The sequence below is a fragment of the Acomys russatus genome, chromosome 10 (assembly GCF_903995435.1).
Source record: "Acomys russatus chromosome 10, mAcoRus1.1, whole genome shotgun sequence".
NCBI lineage: Eukaryota > Metazoa > Chordata > Mammalia > Rodentia > Muridae > Acomys > Acomys russatus.
The window spans coordinates 49743880-49753615 of record NC_067146.1 but is presented as its reverse complement, the minus strand read 5'-3'; the positions used below and the strand labels follow the sequence as shown (position 1 = coordinate 49753615).

Sequence of the window (9736 nt, the reverse complement as noted above, 5' to 3'; positions counted from 1 at the left end):
AACAAAGAGCACACTGGCAGAATTTCAGCATTTGCAAAACCTTAAGTTTGGCATATACTGCGAATATCACGTTTGGTAGACATTGCAAAGCCATGGTGAATCCAGAGTGAGGAGACTATCTATTTCATATATATTTCATCTGACTAAAAATATGGTTGGTATGCTCCAAACAATCCATTAAAATACCTTTTTAAAGCCTGCAATTTAACAGTAATCTAACTATCTTTAGCTGCCATTTACGATGACAACAACGGAAGAGGAGACAGAGAGAGAAAGAAACTCAAACGAACACATTATAGCTGATAAGGAGTAACCCTAGGATACTCCCATTATGAGGGAAAAAATGTCCAAATTCATAAATAAACAGTCTCTGCGCAGTTAATACAGGCATTTATACCAGAGGCTCTTTCCTGTTGCCCCCTTACTGGGCTTTGTCCCGCTCTTTCATAAGCCAGGCTATCCTCGCAGTGCCTGCACACTCCTGGTGTCTTCTGCTGTGTGTGTACTGAAAACATTCCAGTGTACTTTCATCATCTACCTGCGTAACCCTGGGAAGCAGGGCCGCCCTTCACCCAGCTCTGAGATCCCCAGCAGAGGGGATCTTCTCTTTGCATTCTTCACCGAGCTCTGGCAAGCCCTGAAGCTCCAAGGGGTTGGCGGCTGGCTAGAAAACTGTGATAGCAGTAAGCACATAAGAACCATTGCTGCTTATGGAACACGTCATTGGCTTGCAATGTGTGGGATTGGCCTGGAGAAGGGTCTTGGAAACAAACTCTAAAGATAGTTTTAGTTTTGTCTGAGTTGCCAGTTAACCCTTTGGAAGGAACCGCCCAATAGAACATACCCACGGTGCAGGTGGACCTCCTGTGCTGGAATGGGCTGCACACAAAGCCTAGGAGAAACACTCATTTCATGTAACATGCTTGATTAAAACCAAGATGTCTTGAAACATGAAAATGTACAATTTATGGCCACTTTATCCTTCCGCTCCCTGTGGCTCGGCTAAACTTGGCTCGCCCTGATGCTGGGGTCCTGCTTCTGATCCGGGTACTCCAGCTTGTCAGTGCAATATTTTTGGATGCACCTGTCTTCAAGTTGACATCAGAAAGAACTCCTTGTATCGGTCCTTGCGTCAATACTGCTTCCTCTGGAAACTAAACATCAAGGTGGTCTTTTCGAGCATGTCTAAGGATTTCTTTTATCAGTAAAGGGTATACGTACAAACAGTCGGCTATGAAGGATATCTAGGAAGTTCCAAAACTCTAGATTTTTATGAAGGGAGACTCCAGGGAGCGCTGGTAGAAGCCGTGGGTCCTGTTTCTTCTTGGCCACCTGCTGGTGTATCCTTTTTGTAGACAAGTCATTGAGGCCCAGTACCCAGTTAAGGAGAATGTGACAGATCTGACCCACTGTCCCATCAGACTGGTTGCTTGTATTCGTGCCCACAGTCCTTCATGCTACGTACAGGTAGGTAAGCATCCAAATAACTAAGTATATGTGTGAGTTCCCCTTCTGAGATGCAGACAGCTTTAACACGGGGTCATGTGGGCCTTCCTAGCACTGTTTGCTTTGGGACGATAATATACTGCCTCCGGATGTTTGGTAACTCGGTGATCAAGGCTTCCTTCACACTGTGGTCTAGCACCTCTGACCATAGCATGCTGCTTTTTCTCTGGGTGAGTGCTGGGACTGTGGTCCTGCTGAATGACTCCTGAGCAGAGGCTGGCGTCTGTGGTCACCACGAAGGGTTAAAAAAAAAAAAAGGACTGTTTGGTTTGACCAAAGCATCCGAGGGCTCCATTTCTTACAGGAGAGATTAAGTTTGCTGAGGATAAGACACATTACTTTTTAACCTAGCCTGTTGTGGGCAGCTGAAGCAAATGGTGAAAATAAAGTTCTAGTTTTTGCCATTACTCCCTCTTACCCTTATTCTACATTATTTCCTTCCTCCCCAGCTTTTATAACCATGATGCACTTCTCTGAGGGCTGGGGGAAGGGGAAAAAGGATCATGGGAAACAGTAAGGTCTAAGAAAAAGAACAGAGACTTCAGCATCTCTTAGGCAACCTGTAGTGATGGTTTTCCTAGAACGAAGCTCCTCGCATTTCTTCTTGGACAACCCAGTACAAATACAAAATGCACTTGACTCCATAGCAGGCTGAGAGCGGCACTACAGGCTTTGCTCCTCCTCAGGACAACCCTGAATGAACCACATGAAAGAATTAGGTGCAGCAGTGACTCTCTGGAGCCTTAACAGAGAATCTATCCCACTCACCAACCCCCAGACCTGACTCATCAGGTCCGTTTTACGAGCTGCCAGCACATCTTCACTTGATGTCAAACCCAGCAGGCCTCAGATGGTGCTCATTACCTTCCTCCACAAACTGGCTTCCCTCTTGTTTCTTTGCGTGAGCTAGAGCTATAATAATCATCATAGTCATCCAAGCTTTCAACTTACGGACCATCTCCAGCCTCTCTCTCTTTTCCCAACCCTGTGCTACCGGGAAGAAGGACGGAGCTGGGATCTATTCTCCACCCTACCCATTAACATAGGTAAGGCTCTGACAGCAGTGTAGTTCAAGGTCCTTGTGAGTAGAAGGCCTCATGGTGACTGCTTAAAATACAGACTTCCAAACCTCAGCCTACTAAATCGAGCCTTGGTTGAGGAATCAGCCTTGTGTTTGTTTGATTGGTTGGTTGGTTTGGTTTGGTTTGGTTTGTCCAGACAAGGTTTCTCTGTGTAGTCCTGACTGTCCTGGAACTCACTCTGTAGACCAAGCTGGCCTCCAACTCACAGAGATGCACCTGCCACTGCCTCCCTCCCGAGTGCTGCTGGGATTAAAGGTGTGCAGCACCACCACCACCACCGGGCTAGAATCAGCATTTTAAATTAGATCTCCAGAGGCTTTTCAAGCCACCTTAAAAAAAAAAAAAAAAAAAACAGTACTCAGATAATCCCACGTGAAGGAGCAGGTGAGTGAGGCGGCCAGTCCTGAAGAGGACAGGAGAGGAGCCCTACACTGATGAGTTAAACACATGGGCAGAAAACAGCATGGCCAGCCTGGAAAGATTCGCTGTGCTGAGCTCACATTTGGATCTGTTCACAAACCGCTTCTGCCAGGAAGGCCAGGAAAGACTTTTTCTCCCCCAAAGGAAGACTAACAAAACAACAACAGCAACAACAAAGTCCTGTGAGGGTCTAGCTCTGACAGAAGGATAGCCACTCAAGTAACAACTTGGCCTTCCAGGCTTAGCATAGGTCGTTGTCTCCCAACACCATTAAATATGAAAAAGACCAAAGGGACAATGCAGGAGGCTGGAGAGGAGCTCGGAGGGATGAACGAGTCTGAGCCAGAATGTGCTTGCCAGTGAAAGAAGCCATTCTAGCTACTGTGAACTCAGAGACCCCATACAGACATCCCTGGCCTGGTGACCTTTGAACTTGGGATGGCTTAAGGGAATTGCCCTTTTCCTCCACTTTACAATAGTGTAAGCACATCAGTAGTCAGTGGGATACCCCTTCAGTTTGGGGATTTTGATCTTCCCTTGGCTAAAGCAGTATGTGGAGAGCCATGACACTCCCTCTCCATGGTGTGCCAGGTAGAAAACCACAGCTCTCTGTCAACTGTGAATCACAAAGATAAACAGCAGGTGTGACTGTGGCACTCACTACATTAGGTGTATTAAATGCACCCTTGTCTTGATGATGTTCCCAGACTCGGAATGTTTTATTGGGATGGAACCTAATGTTAAGTTAGGGGGCATCTGTACAATTAGCTGTTTACAAAATGATTGGAAAGGTAAAAAACAAACAAACGAACTAACAAAAACGAGTTCCAAGACTCTACAAATGATCTCCATGAGTGCTTACCAAGTTAGCTATGGCCTGTGCTGGCGTCAGAAACAAAAGTAGGAAAACTGGGACCTAAGAAAATAACTAGGTCAAATGTGTAGTAGGTAGTTTTTCTTTCCAGCCCCAAGCTCCCAGATATATGAGATTCAAAATGATTTGACAAATACCTAGACCATATAACTAGGCCCTGCTCTGACTAGCTCGTAACATGAAATAACCATTTACACTAATCTACATTCTGCCAGATGGCTGATTACCTCTGCTCAGGTACAATGCACCTGTCCTCCTCATACCTTGCTGGCTAAATCTCATGAGCCTGGCTCTATCCCAGAATCCTTTCTGCCTGATGGATGTCCCACCTCCTATTTCCTGCCTCATCTATAGGTCATCAGATTTTTATTGACAGAGACGCTTTCATACAAACATAAGGGATTCTCTCAACACCAATGCTGCCATGTCAGATACATGCCAGTGAAATGGGTGTCCCTGGCACACACCAGCAGCCAAGAGGTCCTGAGGCTCTGCAACCTTGCCATTAAAAACAAATCAAAGCGGGGCATAGTGACACATACCTTTAATCCCAGCACTTGGGAGGCAGAAGCAGGCATACTGTTATGAGTTCAAGGCCAGCCTGGTCTACAAATCGAGTCCAGGACAGTCAAGCCTACACAGAGAAAACCTGTCTCAAAAAAACAAAACAAAACAAAACAAAACAAGGAAATGGGGTTGCCATGTTCCTTCTTACTGCCTCCATCTCAGTCCTGCCTAAGGCTCATATTCACATCTCTGTTTTCCAAGGTTGTCTGTCTACACACCTTGGAAACAGAAGCTGAAGAGCACATGGAAGAGGAGTAGAGCTTTGCTGGCCATACATCTGCCTGTTGGCATCATCAGCTGTTAGTGCTCTGCCAGACCAGACACACTCAGAGGCCAGGTACCCGGCCTCATCAGATCCTAAGTCTGCACTTAGTATAGTAGGAAAAGGAGGAAGGAGACGTCTGCTGGCAGAAACACCAGGAAGCTCAGTTTGGACAGCATTTAAAGCCTTAGAGACAAGAATTAGGGAGAACTAATTCTTATTTCCTGGTAGATTTGGGGCTCTGCCTGTTTCTTTTCATTCCCATGCCTGTGAACTAATATGGTTCAAATTCTTCAGGTCTGGAAAACTTCAAATGTCTTCTGCCTGCCATCCTGCCCATCCGCCTCTGTTCTAGTCTATTCCACACACTGATCCCTGGACCAGATGTCCTAAAGCAGTGACCTTCAAACTTTTTATTGCAATCATTTCCTAAAGAACTTTGTTTTGTAAAGCTCTGACTCCAATTGTACATTACTAAGATGACGTTTAATTTTTTTCAGCCCAAGTTAGAATAGCTTATACTATAAATATCTTCATTTTAGAGTAAAATGTTAAACCTGTGTGGTGGCACACAGCTTTAATCCCAGCATGCAGAAGGCAGAGGCAGGTGGATCTCTCTGTGAGTTCAAGGTCAGCCTGTTTTACAGAGTGAATTCCAGGATAGTCATGGCTACCCAGATAAACCCTGTCTTAAAAAACAAACAAACAAACAAAAAAAAACACAAACAAACAGAGAAACATCTGGGCACAGTGGTACATGCCTATAATCCCAGCTCTCAGAGAGGCAGAAGCAGGCGGATCTCTGTTAGTTCAGGGCCAGCCTGGTCTACAAAGCAAATCCAGGACAGCCAAGGCTACAAAGAGAAACCTTGTCTCAAAACAAAACAAAAGCAAGCAAACAAACAAGCAAGACAAAATAACAAAACCCAAAAATTAAAAAATAAATAAAATATTAAGCTACTTTAAATTCTATCTAATGAGCCAGGCATGATGGGTGCAGGCCTTTAATCCCAGCACTCAGAAGGCAGAGGCTGGCTGATATCTGAATTTGAGGCCAGCCTTGTCTACGTACCTAATTCCAGGCAAGGACTACACAGAAAAATCCTGTCTAAAAAAAAAAAAAAATCTATCTAACAGAATATAATATCCCATCATCTCTTTTTAATACATGAACAAGCTTCTCTTTAATCAGATTTCTCTTTCCTTTCTCTCATTCAACTCGTGTTTCTACTTCCATCAAAGAATTTTACTCTGTTCTATATTTTAATTCTTGACACTCTTTGTATTATCTTAATTATTATAATAAAAATTTATACAATGTTTAATCTCTATGACTACAGGGTTATGTTTGAACCTTATTCTATGGGCCAGGAGTGTTTTTGCACATGCTAATCCCAGCACTTAGGACTCAGAAGGCAGAGGCAGGTGGATCTCTGTGAGCTTGAGGCCAGCCTGGTCTACACAGAGTGTTCCAGAACAGCCAGGGCTATGTAAAGAGACACAGTCTCAAAACACAAAATTTAAAAAAGAAAAAAAATTCTTCTAGGGGCTAAGGAGATGGCTCAGAGGGTGCTTGTACACAAACGTGAGGACCTAAGTTTAGATCCACAGCATCCGTGTAGAAACCGAGTGGCCTTGTACTCCTATAATCCCAGCACTGAGAAGTAGAGACAGGATGACCATAGGGGCTGGCCTGTCAGTCAGTGAATCCCAGAGTTTGTAAGAGACACACACACACACACACACCATATGCCATACACAGACACACAAACATACACAGACATATACATACACAAACATACACAGACACACACAACATATGCAGACATACATATATACACACAATCATACACAGACACACAAACACACATACAAACATACAAAGACACATGCAGACACACAAACATACACAGACACATACAGACACACAAACATGCTCAGACATATACAGACATACAAACATGTACAGACACACACACACATACATAGACACATACCTCCACACACAAACATACACACAGACAAACATACACTGACACAAACACACACACCCACATACACAAACAAATCTACACAGGCACACACACACACACACAAACACACACACATACACACATAATTCTATTAACAACATGAATACATTTTCATTTTAGTAAGGAGTTATTGAACAGAAACGTCTGGATGGGGACTTGACATTTGGGTAAAATTAGGCCAAGTATCTGTAGATGATTTCTTGCTAAATTGAGACACAATTCAACCTCAGTCTTCAACCTCTATCTTTTTCTGCTTAATTATTTATGTGAAGGGTAAAAACTGGTACACAAGGAGGAAGAAATAGAAGCTGCCCTCAATTTTTTGTCCTGTCAGAATAATGCCAACAATCCTGGGACAGAGAGTGTAAATTTTTCCTGGTGGTCCATAAGTTAAACCAGACAGCTCTTGGGAAGTGGAGGTAGAAAGAGTAGATTAGTTCTAGGTGACCCTTGGCTGAATACTGAGTCAAGGTCAAACATTCTACACGAGACCCTGTCTGAAACAAACAAACAGACAAAATATAGTGCATTAGTGGACAGGCCACTTTAGAATGCCCTGCAAATCCTGGAAAGCAAACTAGAAACCCATCTGATCACAAGAGGCTCTGTTGCTCATCTATGGCTCGCACAGTGTGGCTTCCAGTCACACTGTCTCATTATCCTAGTAGAAACCATAAATCTTTCTGCTCAGGGGACACTGTAGTCAGATTAGTGTTTGAAAGGGCCTTTACTTAAAATGTGAGGGGGGTGGGGGTAGGATGAGGTGGGGGGAGCGGCAAGGTGTGTGAAAGAAACTACTGCAGAGAAAAATTGAAAATCCGGAATTCCATGTCCTTAAAATACTTCTTGGCCAGGCAGTAGTGACGCAGGCCTTTAACCCCAGCACTGGGGAGCCAGAGGCAGAAGGGTCTGAGGCCAGCCTGGTCTACAGAGTGAGTTCTAGGACAAACCAACCAAACAAAACCCTCTTTCCAGCCTCGATATCTCTTCAGATAGCACAGCAGTCTGGAATGCTGCCCTAAACTGCATGACTTGTCAAAACGGATTTCTCCATTGGTATGAGAAAAAGGGGGGACTGCTGAGATGCTATCAATGACTAATTGAACCCTCATAGGGCAGGTCTGCGTGTAAAGGAGCTTACTATGTCACTGTGGGTCTTGCTTTGAGTCGGAGCCACGGTATAAAGTCCAGGCCCAGTGCCCAGGATCGACCTGCCTCAGCCTTTCAAGAGCTAGGCTTACAGCGTGATTACAAACGTACGCCGTCACAAAAGTGCCCTGGCACACGGCATCATCATCTATACGGCCAGTTTCCTTTATGCTAGAATTGACTGAGATTTTGATATTTAATCCTGCTAAATTTTTACCCTAAAATGAAAGATTACTTGTAGCACAAGAAGCTGCGAAGAAGCTGCCAGTTACCTTAACAAATACAGTTTTAAAGGAGATAGGTAGGTACGATGGTGACCTATTTTCCTTGGCCGTGCCACTCAAGGCCAAACTTCTCCAAAGGCTGCCGCTCAGTACAAAGCACGCCCAAGCACCCTTCATGGTCCAAGAATGCTTGGTGTTAGCTTGTTTTTCTCTCTTGGTTGGAAAGGCAATGCTGTACCACTGAGCTGTGTCCCAGGGCCACCTGGCGTTCTTACACACAGAAATGTAAGGGGCAAGGTATAAAGGAAGTGAAATAAAGAAATCCACCTCTGACACACTGAACCAGAGAGGAGAACAGGTACGCTTTTGTACGTTGCGTAATATTCATCCGTGAAGTGTTTATACAGAGGCTATGCTGCAAAACAATAAAGACACGGCTGAAATAGGAAGTGTAACAGCAATTAATGAAAAAAGAAGTCATGAATTTGAAAGAGCAAGAACAAGTATATAGGAGGATATTGAGGGAGAAAATGGAAGGGGGAAATGATGTTATTATATTATAATTTCAAAAATAAAAGTAATATTAGTAAATGTCTGTATCTTTATATTCATGAAAACAATTATGTAAACATATGCAAAAATAGCCTGGCATGACTATAACTACCGACATGTAAGTGATATCGTTTCACCCCTACTCCCCAGACTACTCTCTCCTCTCACTGGATGACTTTTAAAAAATTGCCCCCTGGTTTTATCCTTACTATTATAGTGCACAGCTCTTCAGAGAATGGCTTCTTAAAACTCATAACCAAAATGTCATTATCACACCTAAGAAGTCAACAGTGCTAATTTGTTTTTAAAGAAAGAGCCTCTCAAGTGCAGTGTCAGAGTCAGCCCCCATTCCCCTCACTAAGGGGTGAATATGAGGACCTACCTGCCCATATTTATATCTGTGCCGGGTGTGGGGTGGGGTGGGGAGGAGGGGGCGTGCCTAGGTCCAGTCCAGTCCTTGGTTGGAGCTTCAGTCTCCACAGGGCCCCCTGGGTCCTGGTTAGTTGGCACTGAAGGTCTTCTTGAGGAGCTCCCATCCCTTCTGGGTCTTTCTATCATTCCTCCTACTCTACCACAAGACTCTCAGTGCTCCACCCATGCTGGGGTGGGGGTGGGGGCTCCCCTTCTCTGAGGAGTAGGGGAGGAGGGATGGAGGAAACAGGAAAGGAGAGGGGAGGAGAGGAGGGAGGGGCTTTGACTGGGATGTAAAGTGAATAGTTGATATTTTTTGGGTTTTTTAAAAAAGAAGGGGTTGCTCTGTGTAGCCCATCTCCAGTACACAGCTGCTCATAGGCATGCTCCCACTACTGATCACTCAGTCCTGATCATCAGTAAGTGTAGCGAATCATGGCTCCAAACACCTCAGCCTCCCAGGCATACACATGCTCACACATGTGGCACCACATGTAGTTTATTTTTAAGTACACTAGAAATTGTACATCTGAAGGAGTATTCTCTTCAAAGAATTTTCTATTCCCTTTTAAAGACGTATTTTAATTCATGAGTGTAAGTGTTTGCCTCCATGTATGTATTTGTACCATGCATGTGCCTGGTACCCAAGGAGGACA

The 9736-nt window shown here is 44.3% G+C and overlaps 1 pseudogene; it reads right to left on the bottom strand.

Moving 5' to 3' along the window:
* Window positions 1-391: 391 nt before the first annotated feature.
* LOC127194143 (neuroepithelial cell-transforming gene 1 protein-like) lies at window positions 392-2434 on the bottom strand (annotated as a pseudogene).
* Window positions 2435-9736: the final 7302 nt, after the last annotated feature.